Source organism: Microtus pennsylvanicus, chromosome 13 (genome assembly GCF_037038515.1).
Source record: "Microtus pennsylvanicus isolate mMicPen1 chromosome 13, mMicPen1.hap1, whole genome shotgun sequence".
NCBI classification, from domain to species: Eukaryota; Metazoa; Chordata; class Mammalia; order Rodentia; family Cricetidae; genus Microtus; species Microtus pennsylvanicus.
This window is the reverse complement of record NC_134591.1, coordinates 25,290,383-25,310,886: the sequence shown is the minus strand read 5'-3', so window position 1 is coordinate 25,310,886 and position 20,504 is coordinate 25,290,383.

The following is a 20,504-nucleotide window of genomic DNA, read 5'->3' as shown; positions in this document are numbered from 1 at the left end:
CTGATACTTTCTTTGGCTTCCTTGGGCACCAGAAAGAGACACGGTGCATAGACATTCATGCAGGCAAAGCACTCGTACACATAAAATCAATTAATATAATAAATAACTAAGGTCATCTTTGTGGAAGGAAAATAACTAAGAAGGTCTCAGTTCTTAAGTTTTGTTTATCCTTTTAGTATGGTAATATACATTCAACTAACATTTTTAAGTTGTTCTTAGAAAGAATGTTAAACGCATTCCACACCACAACCAGAAGCTCCCTTTCCTCACCCTTAGCATGGCAAATGCAGGTGGGAAACAGAGTGTCTTCTGTCTCCGGCTTCAGATTTCAGAACATGTCAAGAAGTGGTGAAGGAGGGCTGGAAACACAAGGCCATTTCCATCTCCCACTGCTGACAGGCAGCCAGCTGGCCATGGTGTCCAGAGCAGCCATGCAGAGAGAAAAGCAGCGGCAGAGCGTGGAGCCCGGTGGGAGCGCAGGCTGTAGCCCTGCTGGCAAGCTTGCCAAGAGAGCTATGAGAGCGCCATTTGCAAGACAGCGAGTCTGCTGCCTCGGGTGTCACTGAGAGCTGCAAGCAGACTGTGAATAAACTGGGAGAAGCAGGAGGTGGGGGTGAGCGCCTCTCAGCCACTCCCTGACATCTGTGGTTTCCCCAGAAAAAGACGTCTGAGCCAAGGGTTTCGGCATCAAAACAAAATCAAGAGAGATAAAAAGAAATAAAAGAATAATCCATGACCTGCCTGCCACCTACAACTAGGAAGATAAAGACAGTGTATGTCTGTACAGTACTGGTGTCTGCAAGAAGTGCGTTACCCCAAATAAACACAGCGTTCTTCCCAGACAGGCAGGCCCTCTAGTTGACAGTATCAAGTTTGTACCATAATTTCTAGAATGCTGTCAATCACTGCCAGCTGATCACTATGTAAAATGTTAGTCAGTTGGAATAGAGACCTAGAGCACAACGTGCTACCGACAACTTTACCCAGCATTAGCCCGATGAAGCAGCGTGAGTTCATCTGGTGTCAAACTCGATTTGAAAAAAATCACACTATTTCTCAGGTCTTGGTGAGTATTCCCTCAATGGTGGAATTAATACCATGGTACATATTAGGGCTAAAGGAACAAGATGCTAACATGGTCACTTAAAGGAAAGGTGTAATGTTATTAGAAATTGTGTTTTGAGTATGAGCTGTAAGTTCAGGCATCTAAGTTTTCTCTCCCCATTCCCACTCAATACCATCAGAAGATTATGAAAAATGTGGACCAGTAACTGTTAGAAGTCAACCGCAGTGTCTGGTGAGGGTAGACATGGGGAAATTATTCTTCTCATCCCCACCAAGAGGAAAACTCTGTAATCCCTCTTTTCTTCCCTTAATTTTTAAAAATGTGTTTTATGTGTATGATTTTTTTTGTCTGCATGTGTGTCTATACACCACATGTATGCCTGGTGCCTGTGGAGGCCAGAAGAAGACTTCTGTTCCTCTAGCCCTGGATTTACAGATGCCGTGAGCTGCATTGTGAGTGCTGAGAATTAAACTCAGGTCCTCTGGAAGAGCAAGCAGTCCTCTTAGCCGCTGATCCACCTCTCCAGCTCCATCTCTGCTCTTGTTTTTGGGAGTAATTAGTCAGTACCTGCCTTTTGACCTATAGGCCTGTTCCCAAGGGTTTATCCCACAAATATGAATGCCAACTACCCAAAGATGTATTTATATTGTGGTTACTATCCCATCGTTCAAAAGCACAGCATCAGAAATGATTTAAATGTCCTTCCCCAGGGACGAGTTGAGTAAATAGTGATCTGTATATGATGTCAAAACTATGGCATTCAAGTGACAGGCAGAAGCTGGTTGGAGAGATGGCTCAGACATTAAGGGCTAAGTTTACAATCAAAACTAGAAGATGGGGAAGTATGTGGCTGATATGTAATATGTCTGTGATATAAAGACAGTACCTAGTGAAACAAGACAGTGAGATTCTGTTTTTGTTGAGAGAATTAGCAAAGTGTCTGAATGTTTGTATTTGCACAGCAAACTATACAGAGGACGATTAAAAGTCCTCTAAGCAGGTACACACGGAAGAAGCTGCTTGATTCTCTTTCTCTTCCCTCTCCTAGAGCATTTTTTTGACTCCAGAGCTTGCTTTTGTACTGTCTTTCACGATCCTCTCCTTTCCCGCCGTATCCATTGCAGATTATACCCGAGAGGCAGTGACATCTCTTTCAATTAACAAGTTCCCCGAAACTGTCATAACACTTCACCACCATCTTTGAGGCTTAAAACAGCATCGTCTTATTTTCTGAATTTTGAAGTTGAGAAGTTTCAGGTCCTTGGAGCATCATGTTCTTGTTTCCTCCAAGTGCGTTAATCATCACTTCTGTCTCTGTCAGCTCCTGGTGGCTCCAGGTGTCTCTTGTCTTGTAGAGACAAAATTATCTTTGCCTGTGGGGCTGGGTTTTCCCCCCTTCTGACTCTTACTGGGGTAATAATTAGATGTAACTAGCATTTAAGGTACAGCCTAAGAAGTATGGTCACTTCGCACTGGTTTGAAAGCATATCAGACTCTCTGCTTTTATTAACATAGCAGCATTTAACATTTAAATGCGGGCTGACATCTGTCATGGCAACTGTAGGGACTTGTCTGTGGAGTATGGTTATTGCTTTCTGATGACGATAAGGGACAAGGAGGGAGTGTCTTCCCTCAAGAATCCCTCCATCTTAGGACAACCAGGATGGGCACTGCCAAATGGTTAGAGCCAAGTAGGAAGTACAACTGAGGACAATCAAGAGCTGAAGAAATGGGGCTGAGGGCGGGATTTTGTGGCTGTCACTCAGCTCTAATTGTGGTGGTGCTCGCCTTTCATCCCAGCACTCAGGAGACAGAGAAAGGTGGATCTTTGTGAGTTCGAGCCCAGCCTGGTCTAGCAAGTGAGTTCCAGGACAGGTTCCAAATCTGATTTGGATTGTGGAGAGGAGAGGCAAAATGCATGGCCATCTTATTTTCCCAACCAATGAGGAGACACAGGTGGCTGGAGCTGGGGTAAACAGTCCCATCAAAACCCATCCTGCGCATGTGCATGGTAAGGAGTTGGTTGGAGTCTGGGATTAGCGACTGAGAGGCACTCTGATGCTGCACTCACAGTGCCCTCTGCGCCTGCTCTGCTTGGATGAGGCTGGATCAGTGAGCAGTTTCTGAAGAGGGGTATGAAGAGCGTCCAAAGTTCAGTCACTTCCTACTGCGACCGCCAGGGACTCAGGCAGAGTCTGCTGGGAACTGTTGTGCTTTGGATTTTATGTCTCCTCAAAGCCCATACACTAACGACTGGTCACCAGTGACGCCATCAGTGGAAGAACAGTAAGTATTTGGAGGCTGCCCGTGAAGGGATCTTGAGTCTCCGTGTACTTCCCCTTTCTCTTTGCTTCCCAACTTCCATAAGACTTTTGCCGTGATATACTCTATTGCAACTGGTCAAGCAAACATCGATCGAAACTTTGGAAACCACGAGCTAAATTATTTCTATTTTATAAAGTATTTACCTCTGGTATACAGTCACAGTGATGGAAAGCTGGAACACAGAAAACGTCTGATATCAGTGTTCTTAAGCGCTCTTCCCACAGACCAAGGATAACGAGTGATCCCAGATATTACTGGCAAGGCTGTGTGTGAACCGACACTGGAGGGTATCCCCCTCCCCGCAGCTGAGCTGTGCCACCTCTCTGCCCCTTTGCCCAAATTTATACAACCCCATCCCCACCATGGGAATAGCTACTTTTAGATAAGATGCAGTTTCTGCACCCATGTCACTGGCTGTCCCTGGCTCCGGTTTCACGGGCAGCGTGAGCAGGGATGCTTCTCTGCTGTTTTTCACAATCCAAGAAGCAACAACAAATTCGGTAGAAAGGGTTATGAGGAAGACCTTGAGGATGGCAGGGATCGCGTTCCAGGTCAACACAAGTCCCTTCCTTCCCGGGTCCTTCAGCTGCAAACAAGGGTTAATTCCTTGAAGCAAGAGCAGCAATCCCTCCAGTGAAGCTTAGGGTAAGACTCAGAACAAGCTTCTGAACTTCTCCCCACCCAGCAGCTTCCAGAAAACTAGGGGAAAGCAGGAGGGAGGGGCACTTGCTCAGAAGTTAGGCTTCCTATGAGCGGAAGACAGAAGCCACACACTATGACAAGTCAATGGTAAAACAGAACACAACTGTTTTCAGAACTAAGATTATTTAGATTTTTGTTTTTTATTTGGCACGTGCATGTGTGTATGCGTGTATGTGTGTGTGCCTGCAGAGTATGTTTGCCCACCACTGACTGTGTTCATACAGAGGCAAGAGATCAGCTTTGGTTTCTTCCTTTCTTCCTCAAATCTCTATCACTCTTCATCATTTTTTAAAGACAGGTTCTCTCATTAAACGGAGCTCACATCTTTGGCTAGCCTGCTGGATGTTGGCCCCTGGGATCTGTCTATCTCACCCCCAGCACTGGGGTTAAAGACCAGCTCCTGCACCTGACTTTATGTAAGCGGAGTCCAAATTCAAATTCTGTTTGCTCAGCAAGCACTGCTCCTACTGAGAAATCTCCATGGCTCCTATTTTATTTATACTTTAAGAATAAGTTTTATTGTGTGTATTGCAGGCTCACAATGTGATGTTCTTGTCAGATGGTAGAATACTCCAGTAGTGACCACGGTCAAGTGGATCAGCTCTTATCCTCTCACTTTTGTGCGCACTGTTGAGAAAAACAAAAAATTGATTAATTTAACAAAACCTTCAGTTAGGACAGTTTTATGAACTCTAGCCCCACAGTCGTAAGTTACAACGTTATACCTGTGCACTCTACACATCTGGTACTGTGTGTGCCTTTTTACAAACGCACACCTTCCTCTTTCCTCTAGGACTTGTCCAGCCACTGCTAGCACTGTTTTAGGGCCCATGGATAACTTCAGTTGCATGGTGGTTTTCTTTCTGTGTCTAGTTTATTTCATTTAGCAGAATTCTGAGTTCATCCATGTTGCAGCAAATGGCAGGATGGCCTTTTTTGTTTTGTTTTGTTTGTTTTTGTTTTGTTTTTCAAAACAGGATTTCTCTGTGTAGCTCTGGGTGTACTGAAATTAGCTCTGCACGTCAGGCTGGCATTGAATTCACAAAGATCCACCTGCCTCTGCATTTCAAGTGTTGGGATTAAAGGTGTATGCCACCACTGCCTGCCTGGGATGTCCTTCTTTATTGGAGCTGAATAATAGTCCTTTTCATACATGTACCATAGTTTATTTATCTTTACATTTATATCCTCACGCCTGTGGTGGCACTGTTTACAAGGGCCATGGCATGGGAACAAGTTAACTACTGTCTTTGTACTTTTCTCCCCTGCCTCATTCTCTACTGTATTTCCTGACTATCTCCTTAGCTCCATGTATTAGATTCCTATAGTCGACATAGAAAATGGAGTGGCTCAAACAGTAGGGGTGTTATCTTCCACCGTTCTGGAGGCTAGAAGTTCCACTTCAAGATGCTGCAGGGTCACGGTCCCTTTGGAACCTGAAGGGAGAGCCTGCTATGGCCCTGCCCATTGCTGCTGGTTTGCTACGGTTTGCTTGGAGCTCCTTGGATGGCAGCTGCAATCTCTGTCTCTTTTACATTATTCCCTCTACCTTTCAGAATTCTCTGGAAGTATAAAAGGCAGCTCACCAGATGAGCCAAGAAGCTGGTGTCAATCCCATTAGCCCCCTGTACAGAGAAGCTGTGTGATGTTTACGAGTGCAACGATTTCTCTCTTTTTATTTGTAACCTAGGAAATGGAAACCTATCTGTCATTTATCTATGTTTGCTTTGTCCACCTTAAATTTTTATGCACCCTGCATTTACTTTACAACAATGTCTTTTAGATTGGGGGAAAATACAAGTATGTTCCTGCCAGCAATTCCAAATCATAAGTCTTTTGGAAGGCTGAGATGCAAGGCATCCTCTAGGTTTTCCGCAAATGAACCATGACTCTTAAAGTCCCCGGGAGGCTGACAAGGGTAGTAGAGATCCTGCTGAGGATGAACTATATTCCAAAGCAGAAGAAGGAGGCTCTGCTTACATTCCCCTGTAACCTAACAGTTTTGGGACGGTGACAGGTAACCATGATCCTGAGGAACAGTCTGTGAGGTCTGGTAACACGGACTGCCCTCTGAGCATTATGGATAAGGAGCTCTGTAATATGACCATGGGGAGGGCATCTGACCCCATCTATTTCTTCAACCTCTGGCTCTGCATCTGTGAAACTGAGGTAATAATTCTGAAAGCCTACCCAAAAATTAAACAAAATGTGCAGATTATTAGGCATGGCAGTAGGCACATACTAAGTGACATTAGACAGTGGCTTTCTATTATAGCCTCCCAATTCCATCTCTGCTTTGCTGTTATAGCTAATATGAGTGGTTTTCAAGCTATTAAAAAGCAATAAAAGTAGTAACCCCAAAGTAGTGAGAAGTTGTGTTTTACAAAAGAGATCCTGAATTCCACTTGGACCTAATTCAACAGAATCAGAGAGCTACAGCACCAGTTCCGGCTCCAGCCCCAGGCTTTTGTCCACTGCAGTAGAAACTGGAGGATCACTGAGCATGCAGCATAAACCATACTGACCTGTGGCTCCCTCCAGAGAAACCTCGGAAGAAAAGTACCACAAAATATCAAAACACAGCTCCTTCCCTGTTCCCTTGCCCTCCTTCCTCTCTCTCCTTTCCTAATCCCCTTTTCTCTTCCTGGTACCTTCCAAGAGGGTGAGGATTAGGAATCAATCAGGATGTCAAACTGGAGCTGCAACAAAACCCCAACAAAACCATTGGTTGTCCCAAGGGATCAATTGTTGGACTCCTTGGTTAAGTGCCAGGACAGAAGTCTTACAAACAGTACGTGTCCATTGAGGCCTGGGTCTATGTCGATGTCTTAGGCTCACATTCAAGGCAAGAGTGTGGTATCAGTGCCTAATTCCTAGCGTTGGGAAATTGAAGCTTCCCTTGGGGGGTGGAGAGAAACACCAGCATTTGTGACAACTTGTGTTATAGTCTCCTGAGAGACATTACTAAGATGAACAGCATATGAATCTGAATTCTAATACAGGTCTTACAACGTGCGTTCTGACAAGGAAAATCATACTATTTTATAGCGTAGTGGGTAGAACTTCAAACAAAAGTTCCCGAGGCTTAGATTTTGATGTCAGGCTTCACTGTCTTATTCTTTTCCTAATTCTAGGTTAGTTCTGCTTTTCTCTAAGATCCTCAGGCAGGAAAAAAGAATAATTTCTTCCAAACCAATGTATCAATATGAAGATTTAATCTCATTAATATTCCATAAATTTGCAGACTATAATGTACACATATATCATGTAGAAAAATCATTTCCTCAATTAGATTTTTTTTTCTTAAAACAGTATGATAAGTTTAGTTTAAAAACCAAGACTGGATGAAAAACAAGATTGGTATATGATCTTTGTAACATTTTTGAAAAACAAGTATTTACTATTTTAGTATGTTAAAAATGGCATTGAAACTATAATTAATAAGTGTCATTTTGCAGGTTGGGGAAAGCAGGCCCTGTAATTCCCTAATATGTCCATCCCTGAAGCATCCTAGTAGAATTACCTCTCCGGGATAGGGAGCAGCATTCCTAAGGGACTGGGATATCACTTCTTGACGAGGGTATATGGTGATGGTGAGAAGACCCTAAAGATGGAATTGAATTGTAGTTAATCAAAAGAGAGATCATTCCAAGTGGGCTTGGCATGGTCACATGGTCTCTATGTAGAGATTTGAGCATCAGAGGTGGGAAGAGTCAGAGACTCTCTCACCAAGGCATCTAAGGCCTGCAGTTTCCAGTAAATGAATTAAAAGAGGATCCCGAGTCTCAGAGGAGACCCAGTCTATGACAGCATCAGCAGAGGATGCATGCACATTGTGCCCGAATCCCTGACCCTTGAAGAGTGTATTGTTTTAAGTGATGCTGTGTTATACAATAATAAAAGGTTAATGTCGTATCTTGATTTGGCTAAAAGGGCTGTATGATGTGTGATTTGTTATCTATAGCTATAAAGTAATTTGTTATCAATAAACATAATTAATGGCTAAAACCTAAGTGAATGTATTCTCTTATAATTCTGGAGGTTAGAAGTTCAAAACCAGCCTTTCTAACTCAGCATTAGACTGTCAGCAGGAATACTTCCTTCTGAATGTTCAGAGCGGAGGGGGAGGTTCTTGCCTCCTTGGGCTCCTTGTGTTCCATGGCTTCATCTGCCTTTAATGATTATCACTCCAATCTCCACTTCCATCACTCCATTGATTATGTCAAGACAATAGACAGTCCAGGCTACTCTTCCCACCTCAAAGGCTCTAAATCATGTTTGAATTCCCTTTGAGTCTAAGGTGACATTCATAAATTGCAAAGATTAAACATGGACATATTTAAGGGAATATTATTCAAACTGTCAACACATTTCCTCTAGTTTGTAAAACTTCATACCCATGTCATATTTGAAATATGTCAGACGTGAGGTACCCCAAGTCTAATCCACTTTCACAGATGCTTGATGCTGGGATGACTCTAGGTGTTTGCTGTAATTTGAATATGGATGGTGTTCCCCTAAGGTCCGTGTGCTAATAATGGCTTGTTTCTCGCAAGACACTATTGGAAATGCTGTGGATCTTTAGGAAGTGGGATCTTAAGGGAGATCCTTAGATCACTGGGGAGTGCTTTAAAAGGAACTGTGGGACCCACAGTTGGTTCCTGTGGGTTTCTTTTTCTTGCTTTCTTTTTTCTTCCCTGGCTTAAGATGTGAGTAGTTTGTTCCTTATTATACAGCACTTCTTTTTTTAACCAGAAGCTGAAAGCAATGGATCCAAACTCAGACTTGCACACTAAAAACTGAGATAAATGAACCTTGTTCTAAGTTAACTGCTGCAGGCATTTCATTGTAGTAACGCATCTCTGTCTAAGAAGTAGCGATACAGGTAAACTCTGAACCCTCCATCCCCTATAATAATGGAACTCTATCCAGTTCCCAGTTGTGACTGCTTAACGCCTTGGTTAGTAAGCATATTGGCTCAGACACATATTTGTCAGATGCCCTGGTGTTTCCTCTCCAGTGTTCTTAGAAAACAACTGTGAGGGTCAAGCAGTCTTGTTCTGAATGTCTGTTCTAATTCCTTGGAGAGTTGCTGAGAATCGTTTATACTTAGTTATGAGAGCCTATTCTTAGCCCTTCTCAATGTCCTTTAAGAAGCATCTGGTATCTATGAATTGATGTCTCTGGATGGCCTTGCCTCTTTGTTGTTCTTTATGCAGTACTGGATACTTTAGCAGCAGCGGGAGTGTTGTGTAAAGTCGAAGATCACTGTGTGTCTAACCTGATACTCTGTCTGTGGTTTACTTGTTTTATTTATGAAGAAACAAATAGTCAATGGTTGCTCCCTGTATCAAACTGTGATAAGACAAGGCTGGGTTTGCTCTCATTGTGAGAGTAGGATCGTTATAGAGTCATTACCATTGGTCAGAGTCCTGTTGCATTTCATTCAAGAGACTTACAGAGGCTTGGATTCTTGTCTAGGGAAGCCTCTTCAACGTGATGCTTGGTTGGAATGGTAAGAGCCAAGCTGTAATTGCTCAGGATTAGTGGATACACCAAAGCAAGACTGAGAGTCAAGGGTTTGGAGAATCTTGGAGAGCAAACAAGTATTTTAGTTGCTCAATACTGTCTATGAAGAATTGGACAGTTAAATGGCAATTTAAATGGATTTCATAAAAAGCTTCCAAAATAAACAATAAAGCTATTTACAACCTTTATCTTCCTGAAAACTATTTTTCCTGAGTAAGTGGGGTCAAGTTGATGAAGACAGTGGCATAATAAAGTTACTATAACATTGGTTGAAACTGTAGATGCTGATGGTTTGGTTATCACAACAAATACTTTTAAAGCACATACCCAGGAGTGGTGAGAATTTAATGATGAGCAGAAGGGATATGGAGATGAAAGTCCACTACAGGAATAGCTTCAGTTACATACAGAAGTAGAGGGATTAAAAGACTGACAACTAGCGCTGATTATACCACGAAGCAGTAGGCAGAGCCTCAATCAATAATCCAGAGGTGCAGACCTCCACTGACTTGCTCTTTGCACAATCCTAGGTAATTCTGCTTTTCTCTAAGATCCTTAATTCATAAGTATGCTTTTAACATAGCATACCCAAGACCTCAAGGTTAAGACACGAACCCTGTAAAAAAAATTAGTAAATAAATATAAAAACAAAGAAGAAAAGAATTCACAAAGCATACTCCAATTTTTACAAATATAAAAACATCCACCAAAGTGAGTCAGTCATGTTACCTAGGATGCATGTTACCTAGTGCTGTGGGAAGGAGGGCGGCATGGGTTACTCGGGATGCCAGTGACGTTTTATTCCTTTATTGGTGTTTTTAATTATGCAAGTATTGGCATCAGGACCATTTTTAAACTGTGCTTGTGTATGTTTCAGTTTTCATGTTTACATTTTCACAGCAAAAATATGGATGACACAGCCAGTATAATATGCTATCATCTGATGAGTGCTGTGACAGAAAGAGCTAGAAGAACGGTAGCAATCGCTGCAGCATTTTATGGCAGATTGAAAGTCAATGTGGAAAGCAAAAATGTGCTTTTGGTCAAAATTTCTTAAAACCCAGTAAAGTGATGTGTTATAATGTTACAAGCATCTCTTACTAAATCCAACAAAAAGCATAGAATTATATTTTCATAATTTTAAAACATGATATTCCCCAGGAAAGAGGTGTTAATAACCTTGGTGAGGATAATATTATTGAAACCAAAGAAATGGCAATGATAATTAAGAAATAGGGGAGAGAGAAAAAAAATTATCCTGAGTGAGGTACCTCCTTAGACTCCCAAACAATAATATAGTTTGTACTCTCTTATATGTGGATGTTAGCTTTTAAGCCTTCGATGGTCACTTTATAGTCCATATAATCACAGAAGTTGGATACAGAGTAAGGAAACAAAGCAGGGAAAATAGTATATATAGTTATAGAGAGTTAGGAGGTTACAAATGGGGGTTTCTCTGCCTTGCCCCATCCCACAGTCACTTTTAAATAATCACACAGAGGCTTAATATTAATTACAAAAATGCTTGGCCTAACAGCTCAGGCTTATCACTAAGTAACTCTTACTTTTAAATTAACTGATTTCTATTAATCTAAGTTTTGCCACATGTCTCATGGCTTTACCTGTGCTCTAATAAATCTATTCCTCTAGATGCTGGCTGGCATCCTCCATGACTCTACCCCTTTTCATCTAAGTCCTCAGTTTGATTGTTCCACATGACCTTATCCTGCCTTGCCATAGACTAAACAACTTTTATTATTAACCAATGGGAGCAATGCATATTCACAGCATATAGAAAGATCGTCCAACAACAGGGGGGAAACTGGAACAGGAGGGTTAAATGGAGGAGGGAGGGGAAGAGAGGGTGAGGGAGAAAATATGGGGAGGGATAACTAACATTAAAGGGTCACTTGAGGATCATATGAAAACCAACTATAGTAGAAGGTTCTTAAAATATATACATATATGAAAGAAATATAAATGATGGAGTCACCAAATAATGGGGGCAACAAAATCCCAATGTTATCCTTCACTACCAAAGTAAACCTTCAGTACCACACATGGGTTACATCTAATCAAGTTATTGACCAAGGGGGCTCCATGGAAACTCTCAGATAACCCAAGGCTACTGTTAATGCTCTTGGTTGCTTTCCACAAACTGATAGTAAGGTCCTACTGCTGAAGACAACGCCTACACAACTCACTAAACACAGAGAAGTCAGGTTGGCTCCTACCTAGAGTCCTTCCCCTTACTGACTAATATTCATGGTACAGAAGTTACTATGCACACTACCAGAAGAGAAAGGTAAACACCAACCTAGCTACAAACCCTTTCATCTACAGTGGTGTCCTGACTGACTGATGCACTGGTACAATAGTGGCACAAATCTTATGGGAGTAACCAACCACTGTCGAACTAGGAATGAGCCACTCCATCTGATGAAATCCATGCCTGACACTGTTCTCTGTTGGCCAAGAAACCTGAGACTAGACAGGCCATGGACCTAGGAGAAAGCCAAATAGTATTGTTCTTCTAAAGGGACAAAGCAACAAATGACGCCTGAGTACATTCTGAGATACCCACAGATTAGTGTCTTATTCAGCCAACATCAGAGATGCTTCCTCCTGCAGTAAATGGTAACTAATACCCACAACTGGACAGTATGCAGAAAGTGAGAGACCTTGAAACACTCAGTTCTAAATGGGATGTTTCCATCAAATCCTTCCTCTAAAGGCCTGGGACGCTATGCAGAAGAGAAGGTGGAAAGATTGTAAAAGCCAGAGAGAGCAGCAGCATATACAGGGCCTGCACAGGTCCAAGCCAGATGGAGTCCCAGTGCTAAGAGAGTTAAGTGAGCATGAAATCCTACCCCTAACCAAGAAGCTATCTCAACTGACAACCACTTATAAAGAAAAGATGAGTTTTCTTCATTGGAGTCAATGAAGAAACTACAAGCTTGTAGTAAACTACAAGCCCCATGCCCAGCAGTAGGTGGCTAGCATGAAATGAACTCAAAGGTATTTTTGGAGTTTTTTTTTTCTTATATTGCTTTGTTTGGGCCACCCCTTCTTGTCTTTTACTTGTACATTCTGGTGTCAGATCTTATGTCTTTATGGTCTGTGTGAGTGTTGTGGTTTTCTTTTTCTTTACATTTTAATTTGTTTGCTTGTTTGATTTGTCTGGTTTTGTTTGTTGCTTGTTTGTTTAAGAGAATAAGAAGAAGGACATGGAGTTGGATGGATGGGATGTAGGGAGGAAATAGAAGGAGATAAGGGAGTGAAAATCATCCCCAGATATTTTGTATAAAAAGAAATGGGTGCACCTGGAAATATGTCCAATACAAATATATATTTCTCAGAAAATGTCCTTATGTAACACAGTGCATATATATATGTATACATGTATATATATACTCATACCAATGAACACCATCTTTAAAGAAAACCATGTGTTCATTAGGAAGAGAAAATAAATAGCCCCAAACAGAATTAAACAGAAAAAAGAGAATTTCATCAACCAATTTGGTAGTTACTTGGAAACACAATACTCTCTACTCTACACACATCGCCTGTGTTTATGTTAGATGATAAAATCCCCCTTTCTAGCCACAGTTTAATTACCACAATCACGAAACTGAACTTTGCTGTACTATTTTCCCATCCTGAATCTATATTCACATTTCATCAATTGTCCCAAATAGAAACCGTTCTGCGAGGTTTTGAGGAGCCATCCAGATTATGCTTTTGTTTATGGTCATGCTTCACTGGTGTTTTTCGTCTGGGAGACTCCTGAGATGTTGTGCCTCTTGGTCTTGACACTTCAGAACAGTACAGGGTGGTCAGGTTGGGTGTATCTACTTCCCCATGGGTAAACAGAGTGTATGCATTTCAGCTGGTACTTCAGAGGTGCCGGCCTGCCCACATCTGTGAGCTGAAGTGGAGACTCTTGTTGATGTGTTTGGTCTGCTCCATGCCAACGTGTCTTCCTTGAGCAGGTCCCACCTACCAGATCAGCTGCTTTCACCTGAAATATCCTCAGTAACCAAAAAGAAAACTGAAGCATAAAATCCATATTACCTAATCAGAGGCAAGTCCTCAAGATTCTGTAAATTTTTAACAGCCCTGACTTGATGGTGATGCAGAAACTTGTGGGGGTGGTGACGGTGAGTCAAGTCATTATAGCAGAGGTAATGGGTCGCTGACTTTGTGCCAATACAATAGTGTCTTTTGCTAGAGGAATTAGATGACTAACTTCCTGATTTGGGCAGTGTCTTGGATTAAAATGAGTCAATTTAAATGATTATGTTAGCTGGATTTAGAGTTCTCAAAATACTTTCAAATTAGAAGGCTATCCAACATAGGCACAAATCAGTACCATCTAGGAGAAACACACAGAATCCAGCCACATGCCCCAGAAGTTTCTCCTTCAGCCACACAGTGTTTACCTTAAGGAGAAAGAGGAAAATGGAGGAAGAGAACTGTGATTTGAGGACATCTTTATGAATTTTTATCTTTAAAAGGTCACCTGTCAATGAATATCTTTGCTGAGTTAATGTCTGGCTTCAAAGAACTCTTTGAGAACCATCTGAGATCAACAATATCTACCCATCACTGTAATCAAGAGCCCCAAATCCCCAGCAGCTGAGGCAGCACCTCTTAGAGTATTCAGGTCTAACTAATGGAAATATGAAACAACAAATTAAATTTAAGTTCACATAAATGAAAAATACTTTTCAATCATAAATATGTCTCAGATTCTAGGTGAGGAATTGACCTATCTATCCTAGTCAGGAAAAACTATTCCATCTTGCTTTTCTCCCCTGACTCTACCCCCACCTGACTACTCTGGAGAGTTCTCAAGTATTCCTGTAGCCATGCTAGAAAATCCTTTCTAGAGTTCTAACTTAAAATAAAATTCTAGTTTTGGGGTGTTCACGCTTTGTAGGATATACAATTTTACTTTGCCATAAAAGGGTTTTCAAGAGACCACATTGTAATGTGAACCACCAAGATTGCTCAGGAGCAAGAAAAGAAAATAATTTAAAAAAAATCAGACAATAACTAGCAGCTACCAAAGACTAAGAAATCCCACAATTTTTATTGTCCCAAGTGTAGTGCCCCATTGTAACTAACCCATTGCCAGTACTGTTTTATAGGAAGATCTCAGTACTCCCAAAAACCAACTGTGTATTTAGAATATTCTTTAATAGTTTTATCTTTTTTAAGAAGTAATAATAGAATTAATCACAACCAAACACTATCAAAGAAATAAAGTGATGATGACGTATTTGAGAGATTTAAAAACCAGTAAATATAAGATGACAATGTTTGGTTGTTTCATAAAAAGAAAAGCCTTCCTTGTGTGAGAAAAACCCATCTAGAACAAATTGTTCTGGAGACTTCCAAACCACAGTTTTCCTGCGGTTACTTCTAGGGTTGGTATGTTTCAAGTGAGCGTGCTGAGTTGAAATTATACCGATAGTTTTCTTAATGTCTTGTTTTCCTTGGCACATGGAGACCCAGTTCTCTCCAAACAATTAGACTTTGAGGTCATAGTTTCAAGTGACTCAAGTCATACCTGTTGCTTTGAGTAAGAGTTGAACAAGCTTTTAGAAGCCCTAGGATTCATAAACATCAGTTGAGCCACTTTGCTGGGGGTAAGGAGAGAGTGTGGGATATTTCATGTAAAGAGTATGCCTTTAAAAGACAGTGGTTTCTAGGGGTCCCTTTAACCCTCAACCCTTCCCCGTACTGAAGGGTTGTACCCATGTTCTGTACATTTCTCTGCCTCCATTTTGCAGAGAAAGATAAACATGCCCCAAAGCTGGGCTGGGCAGATGGACAGAACTCTCTTAAAGCAGGCCTTTAAAACGTGGAATATGGATAAAGACACAGAGTGAGACAGTCAAGTGTCAAAAGAAATCTGTCGGCTTTTTAGCAGTTGAATAATTCAGAAGACTCGTGGTACGCCAACTTCTTAATTTCCTGCTCCCCTTTCTAATTCTCTCCTATTCATCCTGTGATCTTTCTTTCCTCTCAAAGCTTTTTGCTGCAGAGATGCCCTGGGAAGCAGGTGGCCTTCCTTCTATGACAGCATCTGCTGCTCCAAATGAGGGGAGAGAGATCTAAAGGCTGAGGAAGTGAAGTCTGTACCCCCACAAATGCCTTTTAGAAAGACAACCCCGGTTTTTAGTTATTTTTGTTGTTGAATTGATTGGAACGCTTTATTGTTCACAATAAAACAAATTGTCTAGAGGCAATGATCCTACTACTTTTCTATTTCTGATACCTGAGGTTGTTTCTTTCCAGCCCCACCTCTTTCTTCTTCTTCCTTTTGTTTTTTTTTTCCCCTCAGGTCTCTTCCTTAGGATTTACAAATGGTGTGGGTGGCTGCAAACACTTGAAGGTTTTTCTTATGCCATTTGTCAATAATATTCCCACACTGAATCCAGCCTTTGTAGTTGTGATTTTAAGTGACATTTCAAGGCACAATGGTGATTTTTGTTTTGTTTTGTTTTTCTTCATTCTTTCAGCCTGGAGGGAAAAAGAATTTCCAGGAGAATTTCCGGCTGCTTATTATCACACCAAAACAAGGAACCAGAAAGCATAAAATGGAAGGCTGAACATTCAAAAAAAAGAAGAAGAGGAAGAAGAAGAAGAAGAAGAAGAAGAAGAAGAAGAAGAAGAAGAAGAAGAAGAAGAAGAAGAAGAAGAAGAAGAAGAAGAAGAAGAAGAAGAGGAAGAAGAAGAAGAAGAATTTGTCTTGAATGGATAGTGAGGTATGGCATCTAGAACAAGATTCTTGAGGATCTGAATTCAAGCCACAGTTCTGCCGTGTACTAAGTTTTACATTTTAGGTTTTGCATTTTAGATTCTTGCCTGCATGTAGGTATGATAGATAATGTCACCTGTCTTACAAGTAGCAAGGAGAGTTGAGACCTCAGTCTCCTCAGGTGGATGTATTAATGTCCACACCACAAGGCTGTAGGAGGGACTTAGTGAAAGTACCTTACAGCACTTGTCTTGCAGGATTTAAGTGTCAGCTCCCAGTGGGAAACACCCGCCATTTCCCCATCTCTCTGCCAAGCCCACATAAGCCCAGGTAAATACCCATGTGCTCTTCTAAGACAGTGAAGTCAGGATTCTTATTGTGTCCCCTGCCATTTACAAGGAAGACCTGGGCCAGACGGGAGCCTGTCCTAGCCTGTCATTCTTGCAGTGAACTTGGACTTGTGAATGATATCCTTTGTCTCAGTCTGGAGACCCCTGCAGGCAGAACGAGATTCAAGCCCACTCTTGGAAGGCCCTGTAGAGAAAGGAAGTCTGAAGTTATTTTGGCAGAAGGCATTTCCGTTTTGAATCTCTGCCATTTTGTCCCATTTTCTGGTTTATTCAAAAGCTATGGAATGTGATTGTACACTCCTGGGACGTCCTGAGGACCTTGAGATAACCATTCCTGCTTTCTGAAGCTACAAATGGCCTCATTCTGTCTTACCATCAACAAATGTTGTTTGTCAACATTGTTTCTCTCTTTTTGTTTCCCTGATCTATCTTTTCTCCCCTAGGCAGGGATTTTCCTGCCCCAGTCTGGCTGGCTGACTCTGTAATAGTAACTACGGTGGAATCCCACATCTTCAGGAGCACAAATTCAATGATTCTTGAATAAAGTTCTAAAGATGATTAACTTAGTACAACCTAAGTTTAGAAACTTTCATCACTCCCTAATTCCTTATAGATCTGTTTGCAATCAATCCCCGAGCTCTAGAGGTCATTGATCTACTTTCTGTTTGTTTCAATTTAAACTTTTGTTCATTTTACATAAGTAGAATATCATAGTACACATAGCCTTGTGATTCTGGCATCTTTCACTTAAACTGCTTTGAGCTCATTCCCATCTCAGCATACACTGGTGTTTTCCCTTCTTTCTCAGGTTAGAAAGTATTCTGCTATCCTTGAGGTCCCCTAACCTCTCTGGCTCCTACACCTCTGGCTCCTATAATTCTTCCTCCCCGCTTCTGCGAGGTTCCCCACGCTCCATCTAATGTGTTTGGCTGGGGGTCTCTGCATCTGCTCCCATCAGTTACTGAATGAAGCCTCTGGTGATGACTGAACTAGTCACCAATGTGTGAGTATATCAGAATATCACTAGAAATCATGTCATTGAATTTTTCCCCCAGTCCTGTTTGGTTCTATCCTAGGTCTTTGGGTTATCCAGCCCCTCTAGTTTCCAGTCATTCAGGTAGTATCAGGTGTGGGCTCCCTCTTGTGGTGTGTACTTCAAGTTGGACCAGTCAGTGGTTGGCCACTCCCACAAGTTCTGCACCACCATTAATTACCTTAGAATATCTTGCAGGCAGGACAAATTGTAGGTCACAGACTGTGATTAGGTGGATGTCCCTGTCCCACCCCTGGAAACCTTGCCTGGTTAAAGAAGATGGTGGATTAAGGTTCTGTATTCCATATTACTAGGAGTCTTTTTTAGGGTCATCCTCAAAGATTCCAGCGAGTTTGCTCTGTACTAGGTTTCTGCATTGCCCCCCTCCAAAATTACTCCCAAATACCAGTCACTCTCCTAGTACGTTCTCCTTCTACCTCCCACCTGACACCTGCTGTGTATATGCTATGGTTGTATAGCTTGGTGTTCTTATGGGAGTCCTAACAGTGGAAGTGGAGGATGTCTCTGACTCTTTTGCCTGCTCTTGGAACCCTTTTCCTCTTACTAGGTTGCCTTGTCCAGTCTTGACAGGAGAGTTTGTGCCTAGACTTAATGTAACTTGTTTTTCTGTGTTAGGTTGATATCCCTGGGAAGCCCGCTCTTTCCTAAAGAGAAACAGGAAATGAGTGAATCTAGGGGACAGGGAAAGTGGGAGGTCTGGGAAGAGTGGAGAGAGGGGAAATTGAAGTCAGGTTGTACTATATGAGAGAGGAATAACAAGAAAGTATTCTACCGCAGTGTGCACCATACTTCATGTGTGCATTCATCAGCTATAAGGAACTCACATCATTCCCAGCTTGAGTTATTAATGCTTCTGTGAACATTATTCTCAAGTCTTCACACATGCTTTTGTTTTTCAGACAGGTTTTTTAAGTGGGCCCTTTGCTAAAATCCCTGTGTAACTGTTTTTAAAAAATTGCTAAGTCCCTTTGCAAAATGCATGGGTCAGCTTGCATTTCTTTGAACAATGATGAGGGTGCAGTTTCTGCACATACTCCACATGCTTTTCTCTTTTAATTATTTAGTTAATTAAATAATTTGAGCTGTCGGTAGTGATAACTCCATGTGGGTTATCATGTGATGGTATTCAGCAGTTTAATATCTACTTGTTAGGTATTCCTATGACACTTTGCTTATTTTTTAATTGGGCTGTCTTATTATTCATGAGAATTTACTTCTTTTATATTCTGGATGTAATTGTATTACCCAACAAATGATTAGCAAGTATTTTTACCTGTTCTAAAGCTTTTCTTTCTTCTTTCTTTCTTTCTTTCTTTCTTTCTTTCTTTCTTTCTTTACAAATGTTGATTGTGTTTTCTCATAATTCTTTTTACTTTGCTAATGTCTGTAGTAATGTTCCACTCTTATTTTACTTATCTCTCCAGTCTCCTTTTCTTAGTCAATTTAGCTAGATTTGGTCTTTTCAAAGACCATCTTCATATTCCACCATTTTTCTCAATTCATTTTATGCATTTCCACTATGGTACTCACTCTGTCCTACTTCACAATCTTTAGGTTTAGTTTGCCTTTTTCTAATTTTTAGATTGGATTGTTGGTTTGATAGCTTTTTCTCCTTCATTTATTTTTTTTTAATCTCAGGCATTAATAGCAAGTGTAATATACTCAGAAATTTCAGAGAGTAAGATATGGATATCATTAGGACTTTATTATCCAGCCTACCAAATACTCTTGACTGTCAGCCTGCTGTGCATTCTTTGATTAGATACTGTCTACAGTCAGCAAATCATATTTCTATGATAAGACAAAGACAACATTGGTGCATGATGTGGGATTCCCCTCTGTATGCTCTGAATATCATTGGTTAATTAATTGGGCCTAGAGCAGAGCTATAGGGGAACAGAACTAGGTGGAAAAAACTAAATGGAATGCTGGGAGAAAGAAGGACAGAGTCAGAGAGAAGCCTTGTAGCCCAGTCAGAGACAGATGCTGGAACTTTAGCAGGTAAGCCACTGCCATGGTGATACCCAGAATAATAGAAATGGGTTAAATTAATATGTAATGGCATTCCGTTTAGTTTCCCATATATTTACCCCTTCAATTTCTGTATGTGCTTATGTGTGTGTGTTTTACATGTCTGTACATTTATGTGTGCTTGCAGAAGCCGGAGAAGGACATTGGAAGTCCTGGTCTATCGCTCTCCACCTTATTCTTTTGAGGCAGAGTATTTCAGAGAACCTAGAGCTAGACTAGTGATGAGCAAGAAAGGGATCATCCTTTCTGGCCTCTACTATGCCCTGGAGTACTGCAGTTACTGGAGTGTACACAACCATGCTCAACTGTTTATGTAGGTTCTGGGGTTTTGCACAACAAGCATTCTTACCTGCTGAAGAAGGCCCCAAGTCCACTTTTCCTTCAACTAAACCTAAATGTTGTGAATTATCTGAAGAAAAGTTTGAAAAATAGCATCTCTGATACTCACCTGTCTTTCCTGAAAGCTCTCGATGTGCAGAACAGAAATAACTAGTTCATTTGGTGATAATAAAAGTTTGACACAACAAGGAGATATGTAGGTGGATGCAAAGATACCTAGTTTCTTTAAGTTTCCTGAATATCTATAACCTTCTTGCCCCTCACATATCTCCTTTCTTGCTTCACGTGTTCATAACTGATAAAAAATGCTATTTTTTTACACTCCAATTTAAAATG